The following is an 11,155-nucleotide window of genomic DNA, read 5'->3' on the forward strand; positions in this document are numbered from 1 at the left end:
AAAGGCCCAAAGTGGACATTGGATTTCCAATCACTGCTTGATGTATGAGTAAAAGGTCTAGCCATCGTGCCTTGATTTGGGACAGCTCTGAAGAGCTATTCAAATTCTAGGGCTCTTCTTGGAATCAGTTGTGACCTCTGTAATAATGGAATCTTGCTTCCTTCACTCTATGTTGTTCCAAAGAGCACCCCAATAAACTTCTTACATGTAAACCTCCATCTTATAATGTTTCTTGGGAAATCAAATCTAAGATATAAAAAAATCACAGAGATACAAGAGTATATAGCCAAAATCAGAGAGATTGAACATACCAATGTTTAAGGAGTGGGCAAAAGAGAAAGGGACAGAAAATATATTGAAAGGGAAAAGGACACAGAGGTAAAGAAGAAACAGTGATAAGGAAACAGAATTATAGGAAGACTCTGATATCTGACTGTTCATTAGGCAATTGGATAACAGAAACAGGAGAGGTTAAGACTACATTTGGGAGTTTTACCATAAAGATGTGATAAGATACCACACCAAATTAAAGTCAGGAAAGAAGAATATTAAAAAGAATGCATTAGGGGCACCTGAGTGGCTCAGCTGGTTAAACATCAGACTCTTGATTTTGGCTCAGATCATGATCTCAGAATCATGGCATCAAGCCCCACATCAGGCTCAATGCTCAGTGTGCAGTCTGCTTGACCCTCTCCCTCTGCTCCTCCCCCGCTCTCTCTCTCAGAAAGAAAGAAAGAAAGCATTAAACTGTAATCAATGATATGCCTGCTGAAGGGCTTAGGAGGAAAATAAACTAATGTATGCAATTTGCTTTGAATTGGATGGATTGATGGATGGATAGAGCAATAGATAGATAAAGAAAATATAGTAAATTATTAATTATAGAACTTAGGTATTAAGGATAGGGGTATTCACTGCACAGTTGTTTCAACTTTTCTGAATGACTGAAATTTTTATAATAAAATGTTGGTGGGGAGAAGGATCCATTGAATTGACATTGGGTAAATTGATGACCTTTCCAGAGTTTTAGTGCAGCCAGGAGATATGTGTAAGAAACAGATTGCAGTAGGTTTAAGAATGAGCAGGATGCCAAAAAAATGGAAACTATAATTGTAGACATTTTTTCCAAGAAACTTGACTGCTAAGAGAAAAAGACAAATAGGACTACGAATAGAGGAGGATGCAGGATTAAGAGAGGTAACTATTGTTCACTTTCTTATTTTGTTTTGTTTTAGATGAGAAACTTGTGTATTTATGGTTTGTGGGTAGTCAGTAGAGAGGCAAGTTAAATACTCTTGAATGTAATTTTCTCAGCCTTTCCTAATCCTTAATTCAGAGTCTTTCCAAAGACAATACATTGTCAGTAATGTTTATTATTATGAAAAGAAATAGATTTAAATAGCACAGAGAATAACAGTTCTGCGTTAAACTCTAACAAATTTATAGTTCAGTTCTGGACAAATATCCCTAGGTAAGAGTTGGCTATGAAATCCACACTCTAATTCATAGGAATGTTAAGAGGAAAAAAATACTTATTCCTACATAGAACTTTATCCAAATCTTTGAGTGTCTCAGTCTGGTAGGTTTGATTTCAAGCACCAGTTTTGCATTATTTAGTCATGTGATTTGGGGCAAGATATTATCTAAGTCCCAGTTTTCTCAACTATTAAGTGGGAGCAGTAATCATACCTCCTTCACAGGGTTGTTATGAAGATTAAATGACAGGAAGCATATACAGTATTTAATCAGCTCTGGCACATATGAAGTTCTCAGTAAACAATGACAATTATATAGGAGTTTCTAAACTCGGTGTTTCCATTGTCTCATGTGAAACCAGGAAGAAACTTCATGAAGATACATCTGAATGGTTTGATATAACACTTGGCACTGGAAAATGAGGTACCAAATTGAAAATAGCAGGTGCCCAGACGCTATTCTTCTTCTCAGACATAATTAACTTGGGCTGGGTTGTGGCTTCTGCCAAGAAAAATGACTACAAGTTTCTCCCTGTCTGTTCATCCTGAAGGTGTCAACTAAAGCGTAGCCTGCTCAGACTAGTTACCTGCCCAGACTAGTACCCAGAGGCTGAGATGGAACACCCTGAAGGCAAAAGTATCCTTCTAACCTCCTTCAGCCTCACAACTCTGATGTGGATTTTTGTTTCAAAAAAAAAAAAAAAATCGCAACCTCTGAACATCCTGCTCCTCCAGGAATGTTACAGCTGACCAAACTCCTTCAAAGCAGCCTCTACTTCATATGCAGCTTATATGAAGCTCCCAAATCAGACATGCTTTTATAGCCATGAAGAAGCAAGAAAAAACTTTTATTCCATAAGATTCTAAGAATATGAACTCCAATGAGAGGTAGTTCTTTGGGAGGGAATTGCAAATACAAGACTGGCATCTTCAGTATTATGTTAATATTCCAGAAGCAATGAAAATCCACATGTAAAGACAAATAGTTCCATTAAAATAAAAGATCCTAACATGTTGCTCTCCTTCTATTAGCCCATCAATGCCTTCCTCCTACAACTTGGATGAGTCTTAGGGAAAACAGAATTAGATGTGTCAATTTTAATTTGACCCTTAGTAGGGCAACAGATTGCTGTGTAATATTAGCTGTGCAGTATTGTTCCTGGTGATTAGAATGGCTGAACTTGACAAAAAAAAAAAAAAAAAAGGTTCCATAAAAGCCAGGGTTTGGGGTTTTTTTCCTTTTGGAAAAAGGTATTCCTAAACTGGAGTGGAAGAGAAGTGAAATATAATCTACAACCCTTGGCTTACAACAAAAAAGGCCTGCTAGCTTGAAAAATACTGAAGTTGTCCCCCAATTCCTGTGGAGATTTTACACATATTTCTTCTGACTTAGGTCAAGGTATTAGACTTTCTTAAGGAGTGGAACTGATTAACTCAAGCTCTTACCCAGACTGATCCAGGACAAAGGATAATGATATAAAAGAACAGGTTGTGATGTTGAGTAAGGAGAGAGAGTGAGGCTTATGGTTTCAGGGTACTGATAAGCTTAAGGCTTTTATTTTCAGCTAAATCCTTGAATTTCTAGTTAGAAGTTCACGGGCTTACCAGTCCTGGCCAAAGGGAATGTGATGAACTGTTCACAGTCCCCCCACCACCACCCAATTCTGCAAAATCAGGCAGTCTTTTATCTTTTTTTTTGGTAACTTTTTATTTTCAAACTTACAAAAAGTTGCAAAGTTGCTTAATGAGTTACTATTTCTGTGTGTGTGTGTGTGTATTATTTTTTATAAACTCTTTAAGAATAAGTTACATACATGATGATCAAGTTTCCTCCTAAGACTTCCTAAGTGTGTACTTCCTAAGAACAAAAACAAAAAACATTCTCTGACAATAATAAACAGTATAATTACTAGAATCTGGAAATTCATAATTTTATTTTCTAATCCACAATCAATAATCCAATTTTGCTATTTGTCCCAGTGACATTCTTTATATAATTTTTTTCATTCCAGAATTCATCCCAAGATCATGCCTTGCATTTAGCTATCACATCTCTTTAGTCTTATCAGAGTTGTCTTTAATTAGGATATCATTAATATTACTACTTTTCAACTGAGAATCAAACATGTTGCAGTGTAAGTTTTCCAAATAAGACCTGATTTTGCCAAGCCTCAATGTCTATAGCTAGGATTTGTGCTCGATGGCTGGAGACTCCTGGCAGCTCTCAAATCCCAGAATTATTATCCTCTCTAGTCACTCACTGAATGAACCTCTCCTTCCTTCAAGTCATCCAACAACCATTTGTCTTAATCAGTCACGGTCTGTTATAGTCACAAAAGTGCTGACCCATAAAAAACAATCTGCTCAAAAATCATATTGTTTTCCTTTCAGACACCATCAACACCCTTGCTATGTAAAACAACGTTTATGCTTATTTGGTCAGAAAGGAAAGAAAAAGACAACAAAGACATGATTACAATTCCAACACTAAAATATTGGGAAATAAAATGTTCATTCCTGAATAAAATTAAAGTTACTCCCCACTTCCCACAGCCTGTGTATTCCTCATCTCTCTATGTATAAAAGAGCTTAACAGAAAAGTACAACACTTGATTCTTCATAAAATACTTGGAATCACATTCTTTTCCCCTTAATAAAAAGGTATACATAAGGCTATATTTCCTAAGCTCTTCCTAATGACTAATGAATTCATACCATAGCATTATAGAAAACAATTAACAAGGAATTAGCAGGGCGCCTAGGTGGCTCAGTCGTTAAGCGTCTGCCTTTGGCTCAGGTCATGGTCCCAGGGTCCTGGGATCGAGCCCCGCATCGGGCTCCCCGCTCCGCGGGAAGCCTGCTTCTCCCTCTCCCACTCCCCCTGCTTGTGTTCCCTCTCTCGCTGTATCTCTCTCTGTCAAATAAATAAAATCTTAAAAAAAAATAAAATAAAAATAAATAAATAAATAAAAAAACCCAAGGAATTAGCAGTAGTAATAGTATATATAACTCTATAGGGAAACCATTAGTTTGGGGATTTTTTTTAAACCAGAAACCAAATGAAATAAGATCACAGAATTTAAGAACTGGCAGAGACCATAAGATCTCAAAGATCCCAGTCTCCTCATTCACAAATAATGACCATGAAATTCAGAAGGTTAGGTGACTTACTCAAGGACACACAATAACTAATGGGAGAGTCAAAACAAAAACATAAATCTTCTGACAGACTACATAGAACACTGCCACTGCAAGATGCTATATAACGCAGGTATGGCCCATTAAAACTGTGTGAAAACAAATTTTTGAAAATTAAATCCTATTTTTAAACATCCTAAATAAAATGAAAAACAAAAATTATTTTTTTGTTCTGAGAAGCTAACATACAGTGATTTCTTTAATTTTTTTAATAAAGTTTATATTTTCAGGTCATATATTCCTTCACTTTCTTCAAAGGTGAAACCTGAAATTTTAGAGCAATTTGTACTAGGTCCCAGAACACTTAATATTTTAGAAAACCTTAAAAGGGAATGCTGGCAGTCCTTAAATAAACTACTGCATTAAACCACTGTTTTACTCCATTGAGGCAGGCCTAGAAATTCCCTAAAGGCTTTAGAGAGACAGAACAACACCCAGCCACTAGACACAGGAGTTTAGGGGACAAAATGTAAGGTACAGCTGGGCACTTACCTAAACATTCATTTTTGGAGCGCATCCTCTGTGTCAAACCTGTTAGTCTCTGTCTTCTGTAACTGAATATTGCTGCTTTGAGTTTTCCTTGATGTCCTTGGGTCTCTCATTATGGTTGAAACTTTAGTACCAGGGCTGTCAATAGGACTGTCACATTTATCTGTGGGATAAAATGAAAGGTGTGGAGTGTAGATGAGGATAGATACTGGAAAGAATAAAATTCCATTAAGTCCACACACTGGGTTATGAAACCAAGTCAAAAACTAACGTCTTGAACTCATCTATTTCCCCAACCTCCCATTACCAGTTGTGCTGCTTGGGTTTCGAAGGTAGGCAGACTTGGATTCAAGTCCTACTACTGCCTCTTGATAACTGTGTGATCTTAGAAAATTATCTAACCTCACTCAGGCTTAGTTTTTGTAATAAAATGGAAGTAAAGATACCTATCCTACAGGGCTATGATAAGGAATTAATTCCCTGCTCTTAGGAGATAGTTAACAAATGTAGATTCACTGTACTCTCAAGTAGGCTTTTCCTAAGGTTTATCAGAGACCAGGGAGAAGAGTAAAAGAGCTTGTACAATATCACATAATGAGTCAAATTTATATATGTGATTGTCATTCTGCTACATGCAACATTTGACTCTTCCCTTGTACTGACAATGAGACTTTCCATTTTCCATTCTAAGACCAATCCTCCTTAATGATTGTGTCATTAGATTTGTTTCTGAAGGGGTAACTATGTATAAACTCTCTGAGAAAGCTAATTCTCACTCCATCAGCCACAGCCTTAATAGAGAGTTAATGAGTTAAATGAGAATACTAAGATTTATACCTGGGAGAAGGCTGAAGTTGTAGGGGAGTGGACTAGACATATTCTTAGTATTATTTAGTATGTAAAACATTTACTATCCCTGGGGTTAAAAGATCCTGGAAGTAATCTGCACACTAGGTTTCTATAAGCATCTTATATTGCCTACAGGGCCCACTGGCTTTAAGACAACTGGGAAAATTTCAAGTTACTACAGAGATTGGCAAATACTGGGAACTTGTTAGATAGCTAAATACCTGTGATTCACACTTCTTCTCAGATTATGCAAAAGTCCATCTACAAATAAAGAGAAATTTGACATAATATCTGATGCTGGCTGGTATCGATTACTAACCAACAGTATAGAAATACATGTCTTGTCAGGAAAAGCCTCAGTGCTTGATAATTTTCTATGGAAATTTATCTTAACTAAGACATGTTCTTCCACATATGTGTTCCCAGAAGCAAAAGAATGAATAACCCCAGGAATTTTTCTCCTAGAATCTAGGCTCAACAGGGAGAAAAGAAAAACAAAACTCAGAGGACAAACTTTCAATTAACTTTGCCCAGACAACACAGAGATATGTCAAATCACATCCCAGCCAAGTTCACTGATTAGACCTTTGGATGTTGAGTATTCCCTCTACAGGATGTGGTCTGGTGACTGGATTTTAGGTCAGAGTTCAGTTTTATCCGTGGTATGTCAACCAGTCAGTGACCTCAGGGAAATCTCTTCAGCATGCCAATCTTCAATTTCACTTTCATTTTTGTCATTTTTGACCTGTTGGGTCAGATTCTTCCTGTCCTCCCATCTGAGATTCAGGTCAGTCTGTCACAAGCCTCTACCATCGACCACATCCTCTTTGCCAAGACACCCCTCCCTTGGCCTGCCCCAGCCCTGTTTCACCCCTCCAGCTAAGGTAACACCTAGTTATAAACTAAGTGTCAAACTATTGCCCGTCTGAAAGGGAGATGCCTTTGCTTGTTGGGACACACCTTTTTCAGGCACCCAGAGGCCCAGGAGCCAGGTGGAAGAATCATTGCCACTAAATTCTTGGTGGTCCAATCAACTAGACTCATGTGTAAGGCATCCTTAAGACAACATACACACCTACAGAGGGATGAATAGATTGTACTTGCTAAATAATGTCTGAAGAAGGATTTCAGTCCTTAGAGAAAAGATATTATATGAACACAGGTTATGATATTATTAATACTGATCTACACCCAGCTCTGTAGTCACTGATTTGCTACATAAAGATCTTCCAGCTGAAGGCCAAAAGACACTGAGTAATATCCTGTTAGGTCATTAATTTTCTATTCAAACTGATGCTATTGATCCAGATGACATGAGGCTGCTAAGATACGGTGAGCAGAGAGGAGTGTTTATACCATGTGGGAAAAGCATCAAGAGATGAAGGGCCCAGACAGCAATGAAGTTAGAACTATAACAAGAAATGAGCCCTTCCAGAAAGGCTTTTTGTACAGATGTGTACTATTCTGTTTAACAAAGATTTATTGAGCACCTCTTATGCACCCAGAACTATGCTAAGCACTGAATACCAAGGTAAACAAGGTACAGTTCATACTTCTGTACCATGTTCTTTACCTTGTGCCAAGTATCCAAATCACATGGCTCTTTGTTAAAACTAGGGATTCCCATCCCCACCCCTCAAGCCCACAAGATTAAAGGTCCAAAGAAAGGGCTAGAAATCTTAACATTTTACAGATGTCTCGGATGATTTGATGATTAGTTAAATTTGGGGGAACACTGGTGTAGTGAAACAGTTAAACATCTGATGAGTACAAGAACAATTTTCTCTTTGATCATAAATAATAATTTATGCAATTTCTCAGCAAAGTGAAAACCACTCAACTTATCCCACATACAATGGCTGAATCTTATATTTTCTTTGGTACCCAGTACTTAAAACTGTGCAAAGAACAGAATCAATAAACACTTGTTAAATAAACACCAAAGTAGAGAGATAGAAAGGTTAGATAGATGATAGATAGATATAGATAGATAGATAGATAGATAGATAGATAGATAGATAGATGATACAGATAGATAGTAGATAAGATACATAGAAACATAGATACATAGATACCTAGATAGAAGAAAATGTCCTTCAAATTATTCCATTAAAAAAGTTCATATATAGTTCTGAACCACAACTGCTAAGTAACATACTTTGGTCTTTTCTGTACCAAACCTTTTGAATCTTTCAAGCATATTCTCTTAGTGGCCTCCAATCATTTTTGGGGAAAAAAAAATGTGAGGTATAAATCAACACATAAATAAACAAACAAACAAAATTTCTGAACGCTTCTACTATCACCACTCCACATAAAGAACTTTTACTTAATGATTTTTTTAGAGATGAAAGATTTTGTTTTCCTTTTGCAGGAAATAAAGATGTTTTCTCTCTCTAGATGACCAAATAAGAGATATAGTTCTATCATTTTTGTCCCTTAAGCTCTAAACCTGATTCCTTCCAGAATTAAGTAGATATCTTTGCCAGGAATCTTTAAAAAATATTTCCTGATGACTTTTTATTTCCTTCAAAATATCATAATTATATTACAAGGAAATTGTAAGAAAAGCATCCAAACTTAGTTCAGGAGAAAAGCTGATAATCTGCCACAGTTAATGGTATAATGCAAGAAACATACTTTGTTTACATGGAACTTGGGGTAGGGGAAGAGATATTCAAAGTGCAGATGAGGTCTTTAGTGATTTTATATTTGAAATCCTTGCAATATTAAAAAAAATGATGTCTTAAGCTCTAGTTTGGTTCAGCTTTTAATTGGTTGAATCCATGATAAACATATAAGGCAAAAATAAAGCTCTGAAAGCATTCTTAGCCAGTATCTATTCTTGCATTTATTGCTGAAGCATCCATTTATCATTCCTGAGAAACATCATTTCATCTTTCTTGGGGCAGTTAAGAAGCAGCCTTTTCAGGAGCCAAAAGAGATAGCTGTCTCATGAGTTTCATTTTTTTTTCAAGTCCCTTGTTGCTACAATTTTAGAAAAAAATGTGTTTGAGGTCATTTAGTGTTCATGGCAAAACAAGAGCATATGTCAAAGGAAATGAGTGAGCCGCCCTATAGCGAGCAACAGTTCTATCCAATCATGATCCAAGACTCAACAGAAATGAAATTTAACTGACCCTGAGTCAACTGAGAAGTAGAACTCTCAGGTTCCTTTAAGCTTTTTTGCATGGAGCACCCACCAACCAAAAACAAAAAATTTTTTTTTGCTCATTTGGATCAGCAAGAATCTTTCTTACTGATTTCACAATATTCTTCCTCAGACACTAAACTTGTTTCTGGATATTGTCCAGTACCTCGTCTCAACAGAGCAGCTAGCTGCCAATGAAGAATCAGAAACTTTACGTATACTGGAAAAAAAGAAATAAGTGTATTTCCATACTGTTTGTGTGTTTGTTTCTGTGCAAGACTTAGAGACAACCAAGCAATGCCCTATAGACTAGAGAGAGCTATGAAGACTCACGAAGCTTGGCAATGAGGCATCTTATTATCAGATGATGTCCATTTTAGTGGCACACCCTAGTTTAACCCTACTCCTTGCCTGTGCAAACTCATTAAATAGATTGACCTTTCCTAATAAAGTTTCTGACTGCCATTATCTCCAACCTAGAGTAAGAATATAAATTTTAGGGACATGTAACCTTTCTAAGAAAAGAAAATATGTCAACATATGTACTAAACTCAGAATGTGAGAATTTGAAAAAAGTAGCAAAACATGATTTAGCACATTCTTCTTCTGAACTTTTCCCTGAATATCTCCTTACTCCTACCTTGGATCTTATTGCCATTTTGTACATTTAGGAATGTCGCTTTTTGAAGTTTGAAGTTTCCCATGAAAGATCTTTTAAAAATGTTACCATCTGTCCACTTGACATCATTCTATAATTATGCCTCACCTTTACCGATGGTATTATTATTGATAAATATTGTCAATCAAAACTAACTATCTGTTTGTGAATGTACCCTACCTCATGTTTCAGTGCCAAATTCTGGTGATGCCCCTGCAAAGCACTGAGGCTTATACTGGTGACATATCCCAGTTGATGATTAAGTTTCAACTTCCTCAACATTTATGTTCCTCAAATGCTTTCCTCATTTCTCTTCTTACTTTATTTTGCACACTCTCATTTGGTGACTTTATATCCACACTTACTTCACCTTGGTAATATGTAGATGATTTACAATATATATTCTCTGCATAGACCATTATTCCACCAAATCAATACTAAGCTCTCTCTGCTCAATAACCATAGGCTCCCAAATCCTCTATCTCCTATATTTCCATATATCCTTGTTATGTTGCCATGACTCACTACCATCACACCTTACCAGCCGCACCCATCAGTCACACAGTTCCATAAATTATATGTCCCTTAAATATCTCTCAAATTTATCTCCATCCCTTTTTCCTCACTGCCACTATTCTCTTATAGACATTGTTTGTCTCTTTCCTGGATTATTTCAGCAGCCTCCTATATCTCCACTTTGGTCTTACTCAATTTGCCATCCCATCCCCCCTGCATTGCTGCAGAGTTTTCTTCCTGAAAGGAAAATCTTGATCATGCTATTCTATTCATTAAATGTCTTTAATAGATGAAAATGTACCTCATGATTCAATCTCCTACAGCCTTTTCAGACTTGTCTTATACTATTCACTGCCCTAAATCATATGCTCCAATAATATGAAATTGCTTATAATCTTAGCATGTACAACACAGTTTCATATCCTTGCCCTTGAACAAGCTACAATGGCCTGTCTTCTTGTTTGTGAACTTCTCCTCATGCCAGATCACACTCCTGCTCTGAGGTTACAGAGGGAGGAGAATCGCCTCCTCTCTGAACAGTTCCCAATTTGTCAGATAACATTAAATATTCCCTCCTTAATACTCCACTAGATTAATCACAATTAGAAGAGACATTTGTATTATTCAATAAATTCAACCAACAAAAATTTATTCAGTTCCTACTAGGTGCCAGGTACTGTTCTAAGTGCTGGAGATACAACAGTGAGCAAAACAGACAGTATATCTATCTGCCTTTCAGAAGCTTAGTGCCCGGGGGCACCTAGGTGGTTCAGTAGGTTGGGTGTCTGCCTTCAGCTCGGGTCATGATCCCAGCATCCT

This window comes from Leptonychotes weddellii, chromosome 7 (genome assembly GCF_054177405.1).
Source record: "Leptonychotes weddellii isolate Sample4059 chromosome 7, ASM5417740v2, whole genome shotgun sequence".
NCBI classification, from domain to species: Eukaryota; Metazoa; Chordata; class Mammalia; order Carnivora; family Phocidae; genus Leptonychotes; species Leptonychotes weddellii.